We start from the raw sequence: 24,600 nt of genomic DNA on the forward strand, positions 1-24,600 counted from the left end.
TTATTTATTTGTCTTTTATTTTGTTATCTTCTTCAAATTCTTTATTTTCTTTTCTGACAAACATAGTTTGTATAGAATTAGTCATAAATATACATTGCTAAAAACTAAACTTCTTCTTCTTCTTGATGTGCCTATCCGTGACGAATGTTGGCGATCATCGTGGCAATCTTCACTTTATCTGCAGCAACGCGGAAAGCTGCACAGATGTTGTGTTGAACCCGGTTCTGAGGTTCTTTAACCAAGATGTTCTTCTTCTTTCTAGACCTCACTTTCCAAATATTTTTCCTTGCAGGATGGCTTGTAGGAGGGCATATCTGGATTCATTTCGCATAATGTGTCCAAAGTATTCCAACTTTCGAGATTTGATGGTGGTTAGTACCTCTCGGTTCTTCCCCATTCTTCTAAAGACCTCCTAATTTGTGACCCGATCAGTCCATGGGATTTTAAGAATTCTCCGATATAGTCACATCTCAAATGCTTCCAATTTTCGGCGCATATCTTCGTTCAAGGTCCATGATTCAACACCATAAAAAAGGACAGAGAAGACGTAGCATCTCAGCATTCTTACTTTTATACCAAGAGAAAGGTGGCTCTTGAAAAAGGCCTCCATACGGTTGAAGATGGATTTAGCTTTTCCGATGCGCGCTCTTATCTCTTGGTTCTTGGTCTAATTCTTCATTATTTATTATGGTGTCGGAGTAGTTGCCTCACTATTTTTACAGGGGTTTGGTTGAAGTAGAGTTGACATTCTGTTATCTTTTTCTCGCTAATGATCATAAGCTTTTGTGGCTTTGTCTTCTTTACGTTTATATTGAGTCCATATTGTTGACTGTAATACGTGATTTTTTTATGAGGACTTGTAGGTCTCCTAGATTGTCCGCAAACACTATGGTGTCATCTGCATACCTGATGTTATTTAGCCTGTACCCGTTTAGTAGAATATCTTTTCCAGTTTCGTGCAAATCTTCGATAAATATTCTTTCAGTCGAGTAAAGATTGAAAATTAGGGGGGACAAAATGCAGCCTTGCCTCCCTCCACGCATGATTTTCACATATTTGGTGTGTTAACCGTCAACTCTGAGGTTTGCAGTCTGATTCCGGTAAAGATTTCTAATTATTTTCAGATCTTGGTGGTTAATTCCTGCTTCTTTTAGTATTTTTGCATCATCTTGGCGTACTGTACTCTATCAAACGCTTTCTTGTAATCAACCAGACATGCGTATACGTCGCAATTGACATCTTTGTATCTCTGGAATAAGAATTGTATTGAAACCAAAGCCTCTGTCCTACCAACAGCATTTATGAACACGAAATGGTTGGGCGAAATTTGACTTTCATACAGCTTGGAAATTCTTTCATGGATTATCTTAAAGAACAATTTTAGGAGATGACTGACTCATCAGGCATTTATTTTTTCATATTTCTTACCCCAATCTGTAGCGTTGGAGTTAAAAGGTCTTAGTTCAATAGTAAATTTACAAAGGATTAAATTTTTTCCCTCTCTGTCATGCGAATAACTTTTTTCCAGTAATTCTTGCATTTCTTCTCAATTCGTTTTTAATTCACAAACAGTTCAAGATCCGTATTTTTCTGCCCTAATTTATTAAATCGCAATAATTAAATCAAAACTACCATAAAAGCTTAAATAACTGTCAAAACGTTGACCCCCAACTACACTAGCGCCGCCAAGCGGGAGCAACGGCGTACGTAGCTGTCATTGGTAATTCACGTGACTGGACGTAGCGTTCCCCAGACCTTCTGTAGGCTCTGTTCCGCCTGTCATCAGAAAAAAGAGAGTACCTGGATTGATCGATGAACAATATTCTTCCCCAATCGTCATTATGCCAAACAACATGTTCACGAGCAAAATGCAATCTTTGCCCTCTATGGTCTCTGGTCAATAATGGGCAAGTTGGTGCCCTTCTAGGGCGTAGGTCATTTCCGGCAAGTCTTCTTCTAATCGTAATTTCGCTGATTCTAAAGTTAAAACGATCCAAAGATTCATTTTGTAGAGAAGTACTGGTAACATACCTTTGTCGCAGTGTATGAAATGTCAAAAACCGTTCTGATTAGGAGTTGTAACCCTTCTACGACCTTGACCGGGTCTTCTCGAGTTACTTCCAGTAACAGAAAAACCTGTTATTACTCTTGAAATGGTTGACTGAGCTGACAACCCAACTAAATTCGAAATAAAATGAACCATAACTAGCATGTTTTAAATTTTTCTTTCAAGAAATGATAAAAACATCAGCATTTTTACCGTTCTTTCGAAAAATTTTACAATATATCGGAGGTAACAATAATATACATATTATCACAAAAATCGAAACATTAAAATTATTTGATTTACCAGGGTTTTTAAAACCCTGTAGGTACCAGTGGCGACGCGTGACTTTTTGTTACCAAAACCAGATGCAAAAAATCTTATTTAAAAAAAATGAAGATATGGCTAAATGTATACAGGGTGTTTCATTAATAATTGTCCATATAGTAACTGGAGAAATCTTAACACAAAATACGAAGATTTAACGTAAAACACTTAAATAAAATGTGGTTCCTTATTGAGTTACAGGGTGTTTTATCTAAAAATTTAAAAACTATTTTTGCTCAGCATTTTAAAACTATTCGACGTATCCTTTTCATACTTGGCAGGAAGTATAGGTACTGTACACACTACTAAATTATGTTATACAAAAGTTTCTGGCTATTACCAGAGGCGTACGACGGGGGATGGTGAATGGTTGACCCTTCCCAAATTCTACCCCACTGGCGAAATTGCTATTTTAGTTCAATTTTTGGATTCTTCAATACTTTTTATGAAAATAATATACTCTTCATTTGTAACGATAAAGTCATTAGTTTTCGAGATCTTTGAAGTTAAAAATGAAACGACACGGTTATTTTGATTAATGTATTGTGTCGCTTCATTTTTAATTTCAAATATCTCTAAAACTAATCATTTTATCGTTACGAATGAAGAGTGTATTATTTACATAAAAAGTATTGCAAAATAAAAAATGTACACTAAAATAGCAATTTCATCAGTGGCGTAGAATTTGGAAAGGGTCAACCAGCCACTATCCCCTGTCGTACGCCCCTGGTAGTAGCTAAAACGTCTATTTATCTTAATTTAGAAGGGTGTACAGTACCTACACTTTCTGCCACGTATGATAAGGATACGCCAAATAGTTTTAAAGTACTGGGTTCAAATAATTTTTAAATTTTAATCATATTTATCATATCATAAATTAATCAAAATAACTGTGCGGTTTCATATTTAACTTCAAATATCTCGAAAACTAATGACTTTATCGTTACCAATGAAGAGTATATTATTTACGTATAAAGTATTGTAAAATCTAAAAATGGCACTAAAATAGTAATTCCTCCAGTGGCGTAGAATTTGAGAAGGGTCAACCATTCACCATACCCTGTCGTACGCCTCTGGTAGTAGTTAGAAACGTTTGTTTATCGTAATTTAATAGGGTGTCTAGTGATCGCACTTTCTGCCAAGTATGAAAAGGATACGTTGAATGTTTTTAAAATGCTGAGCAAATATAGTTTTTAAATTTTTAGATAAAACACCCTGTAACTCAGTAAGAAATCACATTTTATTTAGGTGTTTTAGGTTAAATCTTCGTATTTTGTGCTAAGGTTTCTCCAGTTACTATATGGACAATTATTAATGAAACACCCTGTATAATATAGCTTCAGTAATATCATTTTGTATATCACTTGAAACTTTCGAAAAAACAGTTGATGTTTCTAGATGTTGGCAAAATTTTGATTTTTTTGGCAATTAATGTTAACAATTCCCTGTAATTTTCTCTATTTTCAGAGTCGTCGCCCTCAAAATGACCACGAAACGCTAATTCTTGTTTGGCCAAAAAACATACGACATCTATTAGGTATAAGTGTTCTAAGGATATACCTATCTATTTTTTTTAACAAACTTATTATGTTTAGCAATATTTGCTTTAAAATCTTTTTTGATTCCTTTTTTAAATTGTTTAAAATAGGTCTTTCATTTTCAATAATCTCGTTTTTTTCTTCAAAATTGTACAAGTAGAATTACTTTTCAAGTAGTTGATCGATTACGCAGCGGGCAGCGACACTCATCCATGGTTAACTGCACGCACACTTTTTATAGGTACTGTAACCAATTTTAAATCTGGTAACAGGGCTACTGATATACACAGCGGGCTTATGCCGTTGTGTGCCGTCGCTCCTTCAAAATTTTTAGACACTAGCCGGTCCCGAGCGATAGCGAGGATATAACTATTGTCACCACAAATGAGACTGGTAACGGAGAATAATAAAGTGCAACTGAGTCACACAAACTCGCCAATATTTTCGTGTGTCTACGAGTAGTTGGCTATTCACTGAACTAGGTAGGTACTATTAACACATAATATAATAATATATTTTTTTCTATTGGTAAAAATATTGGTAAATGGAATTATTCATCGTCAAAATATTTATTTGCAAGGTTTTTAACTGTTACCAATGGTAACAGTGGTTACATGGACGCTTCGCCAGTGGTAGGTACTATAATATAATAAGGTCAGTCAGGCAGCGTCCTGGACTGAGATTTCTTTTGAAGATTTCGGAGCCCCCCTCTAATAGCCGAAAAAAGTATTTTTCTTTATAAATTCCGTGCAATGCTATATAAATTTACGGTATTTTTTTTGTACGTATATTAACACTTTACGAATAAAGTAACAATCAAGTGACTTTAAACATTCCCATAAAACAACGAAATCGTTATTTTCAATATTAAGGAAACGAAAGTGCTTTATTAGAAACTCTTTTAACACTACAGCACAAATTGGCATGTCCTTGATTTTAATTAGTCAGAAGAGTTGTTGGTCCCTTTAATTGATCGCGTGAGTCATATAAACCAGTAATGTGTACGCCTAAATAATCGTTATGAAAAAATACTCTAAGAATTAATTAATGGGGCAAGACCGCAAGAACAGCTTAAATACATAATATACGAAATAGGATTACGTGCAAAACTACATTAAGAGAAAAATAAATAAGTGAGATCTTGAGAAAAGATATCACAAAAACAAGTTCATGGTTCCATTTTAGATTGAACTAATAATGCGTATATATTCACACACGAAACGTTTTCATTAAAGGATTAAGTAGCAAGATCCCTGATGTCTTTTCTACTTTTGTGACCGATATCACTCTCATAAGTGTCCTTGTCAACCAAATACTTTCTTTGAATTGACGGTCCACCAACTCCCCTGAGACAGAATTATTCTTCGCATGTTAAGGTATTAAATTTTTCTCCCATAGGGCTTTTCATTCACAGTCATTTGTTTCGAGCTTCTGTCACATGTCGTATAATCTGTGTATATTAATATTATATACAGATTATACAACATATTATGACAGAAGCTCGAAACAAATGACACTCGATGAAAAGCCCTATTGTTTGGATTTACGAATTTTAAAGTGAAGTAAAATGGTTGACATCGTTGTTTCAAATATGCAAATTCTACAAGCAGCCTTTACTAATTCAGGATTCTTCGATTATTCATCATCCTTCCATCTTTTTTGGGACGACCTACTGATCTTCTACCGTCTCTCAGAAAACACTGTATTTAACACTCTTTTTCCTCTGATCTTACCACATAACCTACAGATTATACAACATATTATGACAGAAGCTCGAGTAAAGTAACACGGTAACTCTATATTAATATTATACACAGATTATGCAACATATGACAGAAGCTCGAAACAAATGAAACTCGATGAAAAGCCCTATTGTTTGGATTTACGAATTTTAAAGTGAAGTAAAATGGTTGACATCGTTGTTTCAAATATGCAAATTCTACAAGCAGCCTTTACTAATTCAGGATTCTTCGATTATTCATCATCCTTCCATCTTTTTTGGGACGACCTACTGATCTTCTACCGTCTCTCAGAAAACACTGTATTTAACACTCTTTTTCCTCTGATCTTACCACATAACCTGCCCATCTTATCTTAGCTTTTATGATGTTTTCAGTACCTTACAGAGTCACCAACTGAGCTTTGCGGCGCCTTCTCCACTCTCCTGTCAATTGAACTCTTTGAGAGACAAATATCATTCCGAGAACTTTCCTTTCAATAAGCAGCAGCATAATTATTTCCCGCTTATTTCACTTCCATATGTAGCAATTGGGCGAATACTTGGCATGTACACAGTCTTAATTTAGATTGTCTTTTTAGCAGCTTAAATCTTAATAATGATGATAGGGAGCATAAGGCTCTATTCCACGCGGCTATCCATGCTGAGACCTCTTTTTATATGTGGTTGGCATCTGTGATTACCGCCCCTAGATATTTAAACTCTTTTACTACTTCGAAGTTGTGATCATTAATAGTTATGTTCTGCCTAACTTTTGGTCTTGGATTTTTGTTTATTAGCATGTATTTTGTCTTCTCTTCATTCCCAAATCTTCATCACCAAAGGCCAACAATATGTAGTTTTGATTCTCCATTCGCAAATCCCCCTGTCAGCTCAGATGATATTTTACTTATTACATATTCAAAGGCCAAATTGAATAGCAACGGTGATAAGGGGTCTCGGTGTCTAAGTTCTGATGTTACAACTAGTCTTTTATATTTGTTATCAGTAGTTTAAGACATTTTGCATTTTAACACAAAAATTAAAAGTAGGTAATTCAGGTACATTTATTGGGAGCCACAAATAATCTTTCATACAGCTACATGTGGTTCGCGAGCCACAGTTTGGCTTTGGCCACCCCTGTATGCAATGGTCGTCGTCTTGGGTAGCCTGATCCATTCCGGGGACTTTTAGAACCCTCTGTTCTTCTGATAACCGGTAGCTTCATAACTGGAATTTGCCTTACTTCTTAACTTACTTCTTAAAACTGAAAATTCCTTTCAAATGATCTATTGCATGGTAAGTAAAACACTGTAATTGAAAAAAAACATCGGTTGACTCATCAGGACAATTCAGATGACGTGGGGGAAAATAAAGTAAAATTTATTTTTCAAACTTTTTTCTTAAACTTAACGGTATACAATATAATTAATGTATTCCTATCAATTTTGGTTCCATACTGTATGTATACAGGGTGTCCAGAAACTCTACCGACAAACGTAGACAGGAGATTCTTCAGATAAAAGACAATTTAGCTCAATTCGCCTAGTCCGAAAATGCTTCCTAAAGGAGCTGGAGCTCTTTGAAGATGGCTTCTTGTAATTAGTTTTTCTTAAATACCTCCAGAACGCTTCAATTTAGAAAAACGAAAATCGGTAAGTATATTTATCTTCCAGAGATAAATCGATTCCATTCATTGCCAATTTCTAGTACCGATCATAGGCGTCCGTTTTGGGTAGGGCAACGGTTATTTTATCACATAACTTTTTTGTCTTTAACTTTTAAGCATTTTTGACACTGGATTATTCAATTGTGAGATATTCTAGTACTAAAAGGTACTCTTGGTTTAAGTCCGTAGGACACACGGTCTTCTAGAAAAATCGAATTGAAAATTTTTCGTTTTTTGAATTTGAATAAAAATTTAAAAAAATTAAAAAAAAAACGGTGTATTCTATCAACTTAAAGCAAGAGTAACTTTTGGTACTAGAATACCTCATAACTTAATAATCTAGAGTCAAAAATGCTTAAAAATGAAAGACAAAAATGTTATGCGATAAAATAACCGTTGACCTACCCAAAACGGACGCATATGACCCGTACTAGAAATTCGCAGTTAATGAAATCGATTCATCTCTGAAATATAAATAAACGTACCAGTTTTCAGATTTCTAAATAGTTTTTTTTTAATTTTTTTGGAAATTCAAAAAAAGAAAAATTTTCAAATCGATTTTTTTAGAAAACGGTGTATCTTATCGACCTAAAACAAGAGTACCTTTTAGTTGTAGAATATCTCACAATTTAATAATCCAGGGTAAAAAATTCTTAAAAATTAAAGATAAAAAAGTTATGCGATAAAATATTTGTTGCCCTACCCAAAACGGACGCCTATGACCGGTACTAGAAATTCGCAATGCATGGAGTCGATTTATCTCTGGAAGATAAATACGTGTACCAATTTTAGTTTTTCTCAATAGAAGCGTTCTGGAGTTATTTAAGAAAAACTACTTAGAAGACGCCATCTTCAAAGAGCTCTAGCTCCTTTAGGAAGCATTTTCGGACTAGGTGAATTGGGTTAAAATATCTTAAAATTATCTGAGGAATCTCCTATCTTCATTTGTCGGTAGAGTTTCTGGACACCCTGTATAAATGTATAGGTACGTTAAATTACAGATATACAAAAAATCTATACAATTAAAAGAAAACTGAACAGATTTGAAAAAAAATGTGTGCTAAAAATGGTTTTTAGTACCTACTTTGAACAATCTAAAATCCAATTTAAATTATAATTAAATTCACGTCCTCGTTAAAATATAAAAGAAAACAAATCTCATAAAATCCGAAGGAAATTACCGATAGCAATTACTTTTTATCAACACCTTGGCTATTTATCAAATATTATTCATCCTACTTCGAACACTTGTAAATCAACACAAACTATTTTTGCAAACCACTAGAAAAATTTTAATAGTGTATTTTTAAGTATATTTCAAAATTTTTTTAAACCGATTAATTTCTTCTGCTCATAATGTTGAAAGTAAGTAAAACTGTAAAAGTAAATAATATTTACTACCTACATAAATATATTATTAGTAAAGTTATTTTAGTACGGACATTTGGATATTAATAATATCGAAATATAAAGGGTAGACAAATATCTAGGAACATTTTTTAGTCAAACCGAAGAACAAACAAAGAGATTAAAAGCAATATAAAAATAGTGAGGGCCAAATTTGTGAAAATGAAACATCTATTATGTAGTAGAATACCTAAGAAGTAGAGACCTAAGAATGGATCTTAAGGTGTGTTTTCACGGTACACTTTGGATGATCATCCCGGATGAATCATCCAAAGTGAAAAATAAATGAATCGTGTAAACCATTAATCATCGAAAATGATCATTAAAAATGAATATTGAACGAAGTTGAAGCGAGTTCTACTTTTGCTCACTTTAGAGGATGCATCGTGGATGAACCATCCAAAGTGAACCAGTAAACATGCTTTTATTGCTGTGATTCATCGGCAGTGACCAGTGACTAGTGAAATAGTCCAGAAAGCCACTGCGCATCCGCTAGGAAAAATATTCTAATTCGGATTTTTTGCACAATCTTACTCAAAAAGGACCCCTTTTAACAAATTTGCATGTTGCCAGGACCAAAAGTTGGTCAAAAATTTTTTAAACGTTTTTTTTTTGTTTTTTTCCTAAAATTATTTTTTTTGCATGGAACAAATTTTTTTTAGATGTTTTGGATCATTCCAAACAAAAAAGGTCTTCAGTGACTTTTCTCTAAAGTTGATAGTTTTTGACATATAAGCGATTAAAAATTGAAAAATTGCTAAATCGGCCATTTTTAACCCTCAAAAACTATGTGAAAAACTGAAAATTTGAATGTTGCCAAGGTAGGTAGATATTCTTTAAACATCGATTGATGAAATCCCGAAGAGTTTTTTTCAATACAATATCAAAAACCCCTTTGTTTTTTAATTGCCAATCAAGCGTGCGCGACACTATTTTCCACCGTTGCATGTGTATGCAGTATGGTGCAAATGAAAGGAATAAATTCGTTATTTCGTAAACCGGCGACTTTAAGGAAAAATCCCGAAACAGGTCGATTTTTATTTTTAAGTAATTATATTGTGACATATACGGTATACTAGTGACGTCATCCAACTGGGCGTCATGACGTAATCGAATGATTTTTTTAAATAAGAATAGGAGTCGTGTGCTAGCTCATTTGAAAGGCTTATCAATTCTGTATTCAGTAGTATAAACATTTACATAATATTTGTACAGGGTGTCCAATAATTTAATTTTTTTGTCAATTTGCCAAATGATTTAATTAATAAAAATTTTTTGGACACCCTGTATAAATAATTATGTACATGTTTATATTACTGAATAGAGAATTGAAGAACCTTTCAAATTAGCTAGCAGACGACCCGTATTCTCATTAAAAAAAAATCATCGATTACGTCATCACGCCCCGATGGATGACGTCACTAGTATATATGCCACAATATCATAACTTAAAAATAAAAACCGACCTGTTTTGGGATTTTTCCTTAAAGTCACCGGTTTACGAAATATCGAATTTATTCCTTTCATTTGCACCATACTGTATGCACATGCAACGGTGGAAAATAGTGTTGCGCACGCTTGATTGGCAATTAAAAAACAGAGGGGTTTTTGATATTGTATTGCAAAAACCTCTTCGGGATTTCATCAATCGATGTTTAAAGAATATCTACTTACCTTGGCAACATTCAAATTTTCAGTTTTTCACATAGTTTTTGAGGGTTAAAAATGGCCGATTTCGCAATTTTTCAATTTTTAATCGCTTGTATGTCAAAAACTATCAACTTTAGAGAAAAGTCACTAAAGACCTTTTCTGTGTGGAATGATACAAAAAACCTAAAAAAATTTTGTTCAATGCAAAAAAAATAATTTTAGGAAAAAAACAAAAAAAAACGTTTAAAAAATTATTGACCAACTTTTGGTCCTGGCAACATGCAAATTTGTTAAAAGGGGTCCTTTTTGAGTAAGATTGTGCAAAAAATCCGAATTAGAATATTTTTCCTAACGGATGCGCAGTGGCTTTCTGGACTAAAAGGCGGCAACAGGTCCACATGGATGTTTATTGTCGCGTTTAAAGTGCGTAGTTGTTGTGTTTGTACGTTTTAGATGGTTTTTATCATGTCTTGATCTTTTGAAGACCATTCCTTTAACAAACACGTTGACGCTCTTATTTTGTAGCGTCGATTTATCCACGGCCTTACCCACCAACGTCCTTTTTTTATAATATTCTGTTTTTCAACTACATGTCTAAGTTCATTTAAAAGACATTCACTTATTATGCCAGTTCCAGCACGTACAACTTCAGTCGGCGCCATTTGTAATTGAACAGACTAATTCAGTCTTGGTGATCCATGTAAACGATAATTACTTTCATCGTCGCAATCACTTTGGACGATTCATCCGGGATGATCATCCAAAATTTACCGTGAAAACGCGCCTTAAGGATAAGGTTGTTGCGCTGCTACGTTTTTACAACTTTGCGCTACGGATTTAAGGCCTGGACATTGAAGTAATTAGAGATTAAGAAATTGGAAGCTTTTGAGCGTTGGTGTTATCGAAGAATGCTACGAATATCATGGGAAGACAAGATTAGCAATATTGAAGCCCTTGATAGTGGTAATAAGAGGGAAGAAATTAGACAGACTATTAAAAGGCGGTAGCTTGAATATTTGGGTCATATAGTACGAGGTCCGTGTTATAGTCTACTGCGTTTGATTATAGAGAGTAAAATAAAAGGTAACATAATGTAAGAAGAAGACGAACCTTCTGGTCATGAAATCTAAGAGAATGGTTTAGTCTGAGCTCTAACCAACTATTTAGAGCTACTGTAAGTAAAATAAGAATTGCTATGTTGATATCCAACCTTCAACCTTCGATAGAAGATGGAACCTTAAGAAAAAGAAGATTATTCAAATAATACCCAGATTTTCTATAAAGAAAATTTAAAAAAAGCCCTAAGAGACGTCGATATGCACATACTTGTATGTTGTTTGGCCTCTCAAAAGAGTCCACCCTAATATTTGGCAATATTCATTGGAGTTTGTGAAAATGCTAAAAGATTTTTATTGCAAAGAAGTCATCTCTTAACTATATAAGCTTTGATCGCGCAGGGCATCCTGGGTATACCCAGCGGGAGAACGCCTGCGCATTACAAAATTGAGCGTTCGCGGAGATCAAATCTTTCCCTCTGAACACCCTCCGGATTTTTAATTCGGTGTTCGCGCAGTACAGAAAAAAGATCCTGAACGTGTCCGGGATACGCTCTCGACGTTCGAGGATTTTGTTTCGGATTTTAAGTAGCACAGGCGCACAAAATATTTGGGAAGAATTTCTTGACATTCTGTTCTTACTCCTTCCAATTCTTAACCTAAATATTGTTTTGTTAAACAACTTGTAGATGTAGATTCTGGTTTTTAAAGTTTTAAAATTATGTTAAGTGTTGTATCATTTAAATATTCTTCAAAAAAATTTTAATATTTTTTATATTAAAGCTTTTTTAGTTGTGTTTGTCAATGTTTTCCATTAGTAGCTGTGTTTATAAATAAGTAGGTACCTTTTCTAGTATTATTTTCATTCGATATTCGATAATTATTTATTACGGTAGTATGTATTACAATAAATTGTACTCTGTTTTTACTTAATTTCTTTTATCTAGATGAGCTTATAAGTACCTACATATTCTTGTGGTTTATTTTTCAGTTTAATTTATGAGTTAAATTAGTCTCTTGAATATAATGAAACATAAACAACACATTAAACTTATTCTGAAACTATTTCTTGTGTCTTGTTATATTTCATTATTTTTGTGGTGTAATAAACCAATGCCACAACCTATCAAATTTCAGTACATATATATATATATATATATATATATATATATATATATATATATATATATATATATATATATATATATATATATATATATCAAAATTGGAAATGATTGCTTTACTAAATTATTCCTTCCTTCAGATAATGTTCAACCCCCAGGAAGTTAAAGGTAATTTTTATATCTAAATATCAAGCTGCCATCTGCCATTTCCAAGTAATACATAACAATCTTTTACTCTCTACAAAAATGTAAGCCGGACTTCAGCGTGGAAATACCAAATTATCAGTAGTAATTGCACAAGAGCTCTAAAATTATTGAATTTTTCCCGAGTGACACTTTGACAGTTTTAATTTCACGAGCCGTAGGCGAGTGCAATTATGTCAAAGTGTCACGAGGGCAAAAATTCTATATTAATTTTAGAGATCGAGTGCAATTTGTTGCGATTATCTCATGAATAAAACTGTTCAAAACCAAAATTTTATTGTAATTTATTTATGTAAGTACAAATTAGTACAATTAAACACACAGTTGTTATAAATATTTGACGGTTGAAAGTCATCACTTTTATAATTTTTAAAACATTTGTCATTAATGTCACTGAATGTATTTTTTCGTAGCAACGAAGGGCATCTGACGTAATATGCTTGACGACGGGCAATTATCAAAAAAGTTATCAGTTTAATTTAGATTTCTGTAGCTTTCTATTGGTCAGAATCTCCTATGAATGAAATAATCGAAATAATGTGGAAATCATAAAGACAGACGATAATCAAATTTCTAACTTCTAAGAAAGGCATTGAATAGAAAGTTAATTCTTTGCCTGTTGCTTTTATTCTCTTTCTCTTTGTTGACATACAAATTTGTTGCATTTGCATTTTTTTGACATTGATTTCGAAATAAGAAAGGGGCAGCAAAAGGCTTCCTTCTCTAAGCTTAATGTATGCAACCCGTCATTACATTACGAATCTGAAATTTGTTCGCGGAGCGAAAAATCCTGAGCATGTCCAGGATAAGTTTACGTTGACGCCTGCGCATTGGAAACTAATCCCGAACTTACTCTGAATACGTTCGATTTGTACTGCGCGAACACTGCTATAGATGTCTGTCTGGGTATGAGGAATAGCTGCAGACTTCAGAAGAACAGACTGGTTTTCGTTCCGGACAATCATATACTGATAATAGATTTAATATAAAACAGCTCATATAAGAAACAGTTGAACAATAGAATAGAAACAAAAGAAACAATTTTTTTTTAAACCGAACCTGATTTTTTTCTAGTTTGAATAAATCAGTAGATTAGGTAGTATAGCGTAACGTTTGACCAAAATATGAGACAGATCGAACTCACCGTTCAAAAGTTATTATAAAGAATAAAACTTTTCAGTCAAAATTTACAAATCACCCTGTATATCATTGAACAATGGGAGCAGACACCTTTAAATGGCCACTTGTTATTCTCCATAGAGGCCTCCATACAAGGTAGGAGTATGTACAGTTCCTTATGACTCACACTGTATATAAATAGTACACCAAAATAAGCAATTCGTTATATTCAACGGAAATGACGCAGTCAAGAAAATAGCGGATATAATGAAAATGGAAATGATTAAGAGCGAGTATTTAAAAAGAGGGATCAATAATAGGTATCTAATATTTAAATTAAAAAACAAATCAAAACGGATGCATATACTATGAAAGTAGAAAAATATTGATCAAAAAATGGTTTAATCAAAAAAAGTATAAGAAATAACAAGACAAAAGAATTGATGAAAAATGAAGAAAGCTGAGAAACAAAAGAAAAATAAATCGAAGATAAAATGGCCAGCTATAAAAAAAATAATCAAAATAAATGAAAGAAGTTGATGAAAAAAAACATAAAAATAATATAATAATTGTCTTATCTACAAGTTTTTCGACCAATTGGCATTAAAAGTTGCATAAGTCCTTTAATTCCATTAGTCCACTTTTTTCTGGATTCACTACAGGATGGATGCACATCGTGTCAATCAGTGGCGTAGCTGACAGACCCGCAGGGCCCGCAAGGCGGGGGGCCCCGACGTTAGGAGGGGCCCCTAAAGCCTTCAAGCTTAATACTTACTTTTTTTAAATTGGCGACCAAAACATATTTTCCTAATAAGCATGAAAATAGGGAATTTGGAAGGAAGTAATGAAGCAGGTAATTGACCTAACTCTTACTCTTTCCGGGTGCAATTTAGAGTTTCGTGGACATGTTGGTAGTTTAGATGAAAGTAAATTCCAAAAAAGTAATTTTTTGTCGGTGGGTATTTTACTATGTAGCTAAATATGATCATGTTTTAGCTAAATTAATCGATAAAAAGAATAACTTAAAAACAAATTACTTGAGCCCAGAATTACAAAACGAATTTATAAATTTGCTGGCTCAAGAAACTGAAAATACATTGATTATTTTAATTAAAAAAAGTTGTTTTTATTCAATAATTTTTGACACCACTCAAAATAGTTATTTCAAAACACGATCAGCTTAGTTTATTATTCGATATGTAAAAATAACTTTATAAAATTTTACATATTAATTTTTGCAAAATTGTGCTGGGCCCAAAGAACTTTAAATAGTTGAAAATTTATTTTTTTACATACAAATAAAGGTTTAAGCTTCCAAACGCACTTTGAAAAATTGAAATCGGTCAACTAGGAGAGCCTTGGGAGTTTTTGAAAATTATAGTGGTAGGGGTAGCCCCTTCGCGCGCAGAGCAAAAAGTAATTTCGACTTATTTAAAGTGCTAATTGCACTTATGGACCCAGCATAATTTTGACAATTTCCAATTTTTTTGCGGACTCTGGATTGCTAAATTTTTATGCAAAACCTATTAAAACGATTATAATTGAAGTTGCAGTTGAAGAATATATACATATACTTACTTAGGGCAAAAAATGATACTAAATAGGAAAGTTCAAACGGAAGAAATAAAAAGAAGAAGAAAGTTACCATGGGCAGCATTCGGCAAACTGAAGTATATACTCAGAAATCAACAAATTCAACTACACCTTAGATCTAAAGTTTTTGATGCATGCATTATTCCAAAATTAACATATGGGGCACAAACATGGACAATCACAAAAAAGAATATGAATATACTCAGTCACTCAACACGCGATGGAGAGAGTAATGCTAGGCATATCACTTAAGGACAGGAAAACAAACACATGGATCAGACAGAAAACCAAAGTCACCGATGCGGTACAAAAATCATTAAAATTGAAATGGGAATACGCTATGGACATGTAGCTAATAGGAGCAATCTAAATAAATGACACAGAACAATTCTAACCTGGAGACCATATCAACACAAAAGACCCAGAGGCAAAGCTCCTATGAGATAAACAGATGACCTGAAATGGACTGCCGGGAAAAATTGGCTACAAGTAGCGTAAAATAAAAAACAATGGAAAGGAAGACTTGAAGAGACTTATGTTCAGATGTGGACTTAAATGGTTAGACGAAGAATAAGAATAAGTTTTCCTAGGCGGAATATGAAAACTGCAAGGGGTCAAAAAATTTTAAAGGGAGAACTCCATTTTTTGCACTTCTTTTTTATTTGAGATGAGCAATATCTCTCGAGTTATGGGCGGAAAAGTAAAAACTTTCGATTTTTTTTTCAGATTTTGTTAAATAAAAAATTAAGCACAAAGTTTTTGACTGGCGTGTTTCGTGATTATTGATACAAGATACACCCTGAAGTGATTCCTGCAAAAAATAGACTCATATGGAAATTGTCAAATTCAAAACAGATCCCGCCTAGACTACAAAAGTTTGTTCAATATTACAAAATAGAAATAATCTAATAAATGATTAAACAAAATAATTCTTAATTCTTACCTATAAATTTCCTAGATAAACGTTCACTATTTTCACCCCTTTAGAGATATAGCACATTTTCCGCTGGTTTTTTAAAAAATAAGCCGGCGACGCCTGACCACACCGGCAGCAAATTCGGAATCGACAGTTAAACTGCCGCCGCCTCGCTAACATGTTGTTGTTCACAGCTACGCATGAATACACCAGGGACTCCCGGCAATCTTAACGCGTTTTTTACAACCAAGCAATCGATTCTTTCAGCGGCGTTCACTGGAAAATGGCAAACCTTTGACTGACTTGTTAGTTCTGAACAATACTTCATAATAAAATACAAATATAAATAGGCGAGGCAATAAAGCACTAAAAACATTTATTCGTTGGTGATTAAATAAAAGGCAAATATAATGCTTTACTCAGTCGCCACCATGCACAACAATTGTTGATGTTGGAAAGGAGTATACTGCTTAAAGTAAACTAAATACGAAAAGACTAACCTTTCTTCCTAATACATCAAATCTCGAACATAATCATCATCATTCTCTTTGCCTTATCCCTATGCGAAGTCGGCTTCTCTTATTGCATTTCTTCACACAATTCTATCTTAGGTCATATCAATATTAATCCCCTTTACCAACATGTGCTGCCTAATCGTCTCCCCCAGGTCTTCTTTGGTCTTCCTCTCCTACTCCTTCCAGGAATCTACACTTCAGCAATTCTTCGTATTGGGTGATTAGAGTCTCGACGTTGAACAAGCCCAACTCATCTTAACCTATGCTCTCTCATTTTGGCATCAATTGGTGCCACACCTAAACTTCCCCTAATATACTCATTTTTAATTTTATCCATTTTTGTCACCCCACTCATCCATCTAAGCATTCTCATTTCCGCCACATGCATTCGTTGTTCCTCTTTCTTTTTTATTGCCGAAAATTCAGTTCCGTACATGATAGCAGGTCTTATAGCTGTCTTATAGAATTTTTCCTTCAGCTTCATTGGAATTTTTGTGTCACACAACACACCACTCACTTCCTACCACTTCATTCATCCAGCCCTAATTCTACTGCAAGCATTACCATCTATTTCTCCATTACTCTGTAATACCAATCCTAGGTACTATTGCTTTTCACGATCATTTCCCCATCCAAAGATACCATTTTATTTGTAGTAACTCCATCTTTAAATGAGCATTACAAATACTCTGTGTTTGTTCTACTAAGTTTTAAACCTTTTTCCTCCATAGCTTCTCTCCACTATTCCAGTTTTTGTTCTAAGTCTCTTTCACTATTTCCTTTTAACACTACATCATCAGCATACATTAAGCACCATGGAATGTTACTCTGTAGTTTCGCTGTTATCTGGTCCAAAACTAATGAGAATAAATACGGACTAAGCACCGAGCCTTGGTGCAATCCAAGTTTCACATGAAATTTATCAGTCTCTCCCACAACTGTCCTAAAACTAGTCGTTACTCCCTCATACATATCTCTCACAATCTTTACATATTCACCAAGGACTCCTTTCTTATTGAGTGCCCATCACAGAATCTCTCGAGGGACTCTGTCATTATGCTTTCTCAAGATCGAAATCTCGAACATCCAGACTATACATGAGAGGCTCACCTCTCTGAGCAGGAGTTACAGAGTTACACGGCAAAAATCATCTACGGCTAAAACTTCGGAGCGCAAAATGTCACCTTCTCATCCTTTGGTAATGTATTCATCAGACATCTCAAACGCAAACTACCCCTCTTTTCCACTAAATTACAAACTCCCTGATGAGTACGTGGACATCCTGGAGGCAACACTACTTATTTATTGTATCACTCGTTAGATAAATAGTTGACTTCGACCTCTGCCACGAACAGGGAGAGATCGGTTTTCTGTGGTTTCCCGATCTCATTGCACAATTAATTATACCTGTTCCTAGGGAGGTTACAGCCACGTATGTCCTCAATGCGTTCATCCATAAATTTTATTATTTTTAGCATCAAGAATCTGAAAAGGACCATTTCATCTTAAGTTCTTTCTCTGCTGACCCACTCTGAGAACAGCTCTCCCAGGGAAAAACCAACCCCAGATTCATCATCGATACCACCAGTGAGCCACCACCACACAGTGCCAACAACCATAAAAACAAACCACGTCGTAAAGAGGTGATTTACACCTAAAATAGGACAGAGAGAAAATCAGACCAAAACAACGAAACACTTCAAAGACTCTCAACATTGGACCAGCACTGAAAAGCACTACAGCTACCAATTTTCTACAGCAAGATAAATCGATATGCCACTTTTTGTACTCGATTCGGGAATGTGTCAGAAAAGTTTGTGAACAAAATGCATGGTGATAAAATGAAATTGCATTGCGTATATAAGACAAATACATGTTCAAAGTGCATAGAAAATGAAAAATTTGCAACTCGGAAAATATCGACAAAAATGAGTTCAATTTTGTTTCTCGAGGATTTTCGAGGTCGGTGAATACAAAAATATGATAACGACGATAGTTCTCGAGCTACCTGGTGCCTAGGGTGGCGTTTCTGCTCCTGGAGTTTCATGTTAATTTAATTCTAAATCAGTCAAAATTCATTACTCGGGAGTTGTCGAGGTCGCTTAACACGAATATGATCACGACGATAGTCCTCGAACTACCTAGTGCCCGGGGTGGACCTCTTCTCCTAGAGTTTTGTTATTTTCATTCGAAATCAATCAAAAGCATTACTAGGGGAGTTTTTGGGGTTGCTGAACTTAATATTACGACGGCGATAGTCTCCAAGTTAGCTACTGCAAAGGGTGGACCTAATCTCTTGAAGTTTTATGTTTATTTGTTATTTCAGATTTTTATGAAAGTGTGGTATCAAATAAGATTTAAAATATGATTTCTTGAATATAATGAAAAACTGAAAAGTTTAGTTCTTTTTAGTGTAGTGCATAGACCGAAAACTGAATACTTCTGCATTGGAGGAGAACAAAAAGATCTCATATTAGACGAGGCGGCCACAATAAAGCACTGCTACGAATACAAGTACAAATATCTAGGTATCAACATTTCGCATGATGGAACATTAGAAAAGCTATAAAAGCAAGAAATACGTCAGGTAGACAAGCCATCACAATGCAGTATTTTATGGGACCAATCCATTCGCAAAGAAAAGGATATACGAGACTTTTTTATGCTTTATTTAACAATCAGAATACATTAGCATCCTATAAGTTAAAGTGTTGGCTTGGGAGCTAAGCCCCTCATTGGCGTGAAGGGGCTCCCTCCAATGAAGGAGTCCTAGATAGTCTTCATGTCAGCTGACCATAATCTCTTCAACATTCTGGCAATTGGAGCTTGTACTAGCGGCTGTAATACTGCGTTGGGGTGTGTTTCCATTTTCTCGTGGTGTTTGTTGTACCTATCTTTAATGACATCTGTGATGAATGGAACCTTCAGATCTTCATGTAATGTTAAATTCGACACGAACCAAGGTGCATCTGTGATCATGCGTAGTATTTTTGACTGGCTCCTTTGGATGATAGCAATATTAGATTTGCTTGCACATCCCCAGACTTCGATACCATACATCCATATTGGTTTGATTATGGTGTTGTATATCAGCAGTTTATTTTCCAAACTTAGTTTTGATTTTCTACCTATCAACCAGTAGAGTTCTTTGACTTTCATGTCTATTTGTTTTCTCTTCTTTGTTATGTGCACTTTCCAAGTAAGTTTAGAGCCTAGATGTATGCCGAGGTATTTGGAAGAGTTGTTTTTAGCAATAATTTTGTTATTTATGTATAGTGATGGACACTGATCTTTTCTTGTAGTAAAGTTGACATGGACGGATTTAGCCTCATTTATCTTAATTTTCCATTTTTTATCCAATTTTCTAGGTTTGCTAAGTCATTTTGTAGGATGTTGGAAGCTTCTACTGGATCTTGGTGAATTGCTAAGATGACGGTGTCAGCCGCAAAGGTTCCTATGACAGTGTGTGGAGACGTAGGAATATCTGATGTGAATAATACATATAGAATGGGACCCAGGAGACTGCCTTGCGGAACTCCGGCCTTGATTGGGAATTTTTGCGAATATTCATCATTCACTTTTACAAGAAACTGTGTGTCGTGAAGATATGATTCGAGCAGTCGATAGAAGGATAGTTGAGAGATTTTAGATATTTTGTATAATAGTCCATCATGCCAAACCTTGTCAAAGGCTTGGCTAACATCCAAGAATACTGAGGGACAGTATTGTTTTTGTTCTATTGCTAAATTTATTGAATGTGTTATTTTGTGTATTTGCTGAACTGTTGAGTGGCCTTGTCGAAAACCAAATTGGTGTGATGGAATCCAATCCTCAGGGAGTACTTCCTTATTTATTCTTTGAAGTATGAGTCTTTCTAGTAGTTTTGACATAACTGGCAATAAGCTGATTGGCCAATAAGATGAAACTTCGTTTGGGTTTTTGCCTGGCTTCAGTATTAAAATTATTTCTGCTGTTTTGAGTTGCGTCGGCCAGTAGTTTAGTCTTAGGATAGCATTGAAAATGTACATCATGAGTATGACTCCTCTGCGTGGCAGTTATTTTAACATTTTGGAGGTTACTTTATCGATCCCTGGAGATTTTCTTGGATTTAGGAAGTTTAGTTCATTTTGAACTTCCTTTACAGAAAGTTGTTTGGTTGCGGGTATGTTGTTTGGGATATTTGAGAGATGTCTAGCTATTTCATCATCAACTACATCACAGTTCGGTGTGAATACATTGGATAAGTATGCACCAAATAGTGAAGCCTTTTCTTTATCGCTTCTTGCCCATATAGCTGCAGGATTTCTGGAGTCACGTACAGGAGAATTCTGCATTTGAGGCTTGTTTTTGAATTTGCATGGTTTCCAGATGGAGTTATCACTTTGGTTAAGACCCTTCAAATATTCATTAAATGAACTTTCAAGCAGTTCTTTAATTTTTGCTTATAGTCGACTACTGGCTCGGTTGTACGCTGTTCTGTCAACAGGGGCTTGCGTGCGTTGTAATCTAGCTCTTGCTTTTCGTTTTAGAGCTATGAGTTCCTTCACTTCTTTAGGTACAGAAATGTCTTTCTTTTGGATGGTGGGACAAGGAGTGGCTTGTTGTACTGATTCTATTAGGAGGTCATTAAAAGTTGTGATCGCTTCTTCGACTTTATTGGGTTCCTTTAGTTTGATGTCAAGTTTTACTTTTTCTTCAATTCTGGTACGATATTCTTCCCATTTGGTTTTCTTATTATGTAGTCTTGTGGGAGTTTTTCTATGTAACGCTGCTGTTCCTAATGAAGCTATTATCGGAGAGTGGTCAGAAGAAAGATCATAGCTTGGTATTACCTCTAAGTAAGGAGCTGGTAACCCATTTGTCACAAAAAAGTCAAGTAAGTCAGGAGTTTTAGCAGAATCAGTTGGCTAGTAAGTTGGAGTTCCTGTTGACAGGTATGCGTAATGCTTCTCTTGAATCACTGGTATGGTCACTGAAAAAAAAAACACTGGCAACACCGAGAGCAGCGGAAATGGATTTTTGTAGAAGAGTGGCAGGAAGATCTAGAAGAGAAAGGATTACCAACGAACGCATTAGAGAAATAATGGGAATTAAACGAACAATCAGGGATGACTTATCAACAAAACAACTTATCTGGTTCGGACATATGCAAAGAATGGATGAACAAGGAATACCAAGGGAAATACTAACATGGCAACCAGAAGGAAAGAGAAAACGATGTAGGCCGAGGAAGAGTTGGAGCGACTTTTAGACAGGGAGTGGAGAAAGAGCTGAGAGAAAGAATCATAGAAGATAACATATGGAACAATCGGACGAAGTGGTGATTGGAAATCGGAAAACGGCGGAAAACGTTAGAAACCGACATGTAGTATTAGGTATTTCTTTTTAGTGCTCATTGCCTCGCCTAATACTTCATATTAGTTACAAATACAAACAAAGTAAAGAAACAATCGCAAGGCTGTACTGATGTCGAAAGTACATCAAGTGGCTGGTTAGGTTCATTAAAATATTTTAGTGCCCGAAATAAATATACGAGACGAATGTTAATGACTGACGTTAAACGATACAAAGAAAAAAAAATTAATCATGTATTGTATACGATCACGTAGTAACTATACATATATGTAAATAAAAGCAGTTATACTGTTAATTTACAATTATAAAACATCAACACTCTTAAACGGAAGAAAGCGAAAATACATAGGGTGTATAATATACGTTAAATAAACCTTAAGGAACGTATCCATTTCGTTGGTGCTCCGTGTAACTGCTTGAATGGATACGTCATGCGCTCCTCTACATATAAACCGCCACCGAATGGATCGCCGAGGGTGAGCGCCGCTCCGGGAGCGCCAACGTATCCACTATGTAGAGCAGTTACACGGAGCACAGAGCACAAACGTAATGGATATGTGCCTTTAGGTACATTTCGTTAAAAACTTCGTCACTCGTTCCTATTTTGTCTATTCTCTAGTTTTCAAATCGTATTTTACGGATGTCACATTACCTACCTACTTCTTTATTTACATTTACTCTTTATTTACTTTTTCCTTTCCTGCTATCGTTGTATGTAGTGTTTTTTGTGACACTGATATGTGACTAGATAGTAAGTCTTCCTGCGTATTCCATTCTTCCGCTTTGGATACTTACTTTACTTGCCTGTCCACTGTCCAGTTAAATCTTGTCCCTCATGGCCGTGTCAGTTACGTGCAGGAGATCGTATTCAATGCAAGGTTTATCTAACAGACAACTAAATAGATGTACTTAATTTTGTACTGCCCCATTTTCACATAGAGTATCGGAGTCAACATGCAAGAGTCCCCATTTCTCCATGTTGGTTTTACACTTTCACACTCTGACTCACAGATTATTGAGTGTCCCCCACATAGGGTAAGTGGCCGCTCACAACGAGGCGCCGACCCTCCTCTATAGTATCACTCCTCATACCATAGTATTGACCGCTAGGTAACATAAATGCATTATTTTAAATGAGAGCATGAAGAGTGCGATTCGATACTATGCTCTAGGCAAGGATACGATGTGATGGTCTCCGTTATGAACGTGCCCTAAGGAAGATAGGTACCAGACAACAGTTTCTCTTAAGGATTCAGTTGGCGAGGAACAGCTTCTTTCCATTTGGCAAGATGAGTTCTCTCTAGTGTATTTTGTAGATATGTTGATCTAACTAGAAATTTTTTTATCGATTTGAGTCTTCATGCGAAATACTGATACTCGTGGAGTGGATGTCGCGAATCTAGAGTTCGTTTCTTTCGTTACACATCCCCAGCTGCTTCTCTTCGGATATAAGCTGGAACTAGGGTTTAGGGTATGTATGAGTGTGGGTCTCAAGCATCCACTGATGATTCTTGCTAACTCATTGAAAGCTACATCTACGTGTCTAGCGTGTGCTGATGTTTCCCATACTGGCGACTCATATTCGGCAGCAAAATGCAAGCATCTAAGTTTTAAGGGGAATACTGTTTCTGGCCGTCAGTTTTCCTTTTAGTTTCAAACAATATTCTCTGAATGATAACGTGCAATCCAAAGAAACTCCCAGATATTTATGAGAAGTGCAAGGTCTTACTGCATCATTGCACATTCAGTTTTTTGGAAGAATCTCTATTACGTAGGTGGAAGGAGCACACCTGAGTTTTCCCAGAGTTGGCTTATGATAGTTTGATTTGAAAGTCATGGTATTCACTCCTTTGGGTTGGTAGTTTGTGTATAAATGTTATATTAGTGTAGGTGCCATTACGCTGCCTCGAGCAAGACCGTTTTTCTGTGTTCTCCATCTACTAGTTCTACCATTGAGACATACGAAAAATTTTCTGTTCTGCACACTGGCGAAGCGTCCATGTAACCATTGTTACCATTGGTAACAGTTAAAATTTGTAAATAAATATTTTATGACTACTATGAAATAATTCCATTTATATTTTTAAAAATAGAAATATTTGTTAATAGTATCTACCTAATTCAGTAAAATAGCCAACTAGACGCACGAAAATATCAGCGAGTTTATGTAAAATCGGTTGCACGTTATTATAATACGCCCTTACCACAGTATAAAGAGGTTCCATATTTATTATACTGTGCCCTTACCGTGCGCCGGGCCGTTTACCAATTCTGTGAGTGGCAACGATAGTAGGATCTTTGACTGGATCGTCTCTGAAAATTTTGCGGGGACGATGGCTCTGAAACCGCGTATTGGTGTTACCAAAT

At 35.1% G+C, this 24,600-nt stretch overlaps 1 protein-coding gene across 1 annotated transcript in view; it reads right to left on the reverse strand.

The window, feature by feature from the left end:
* Positions 1-16,659, reverse strand: part of LOC114325301 (uncharacterized) — a 91,418-nt gene extending 74,759 nt beyond the window's left edge. The window contains exon 1 of the mRNA XM_028273328.2: positions 16,391-16,659. The gene's annotated coding sequence lies outside the window, so the exon portion shown is untranslated. The remainder of the gene's footprint in view (positions 1-16,390) is intronic.
* Positions 16,660-24,600: the final 7,941 nt, after the last annotated feature.

Source organism: Diabrotica virgifera, chromosome 6 (assembly GCF_917563875.1).
Source record: "Diabrotica virgifera virgifera chromosome 6, PGI_DIABVI_V3a".
NCBI classification, from domain to species: Eukaryota; Metazoa; Arthropoda; class Insecta; order Coleoptera; family Chrysomelidae; genus Diabrotica; species Diabrotica virgifera.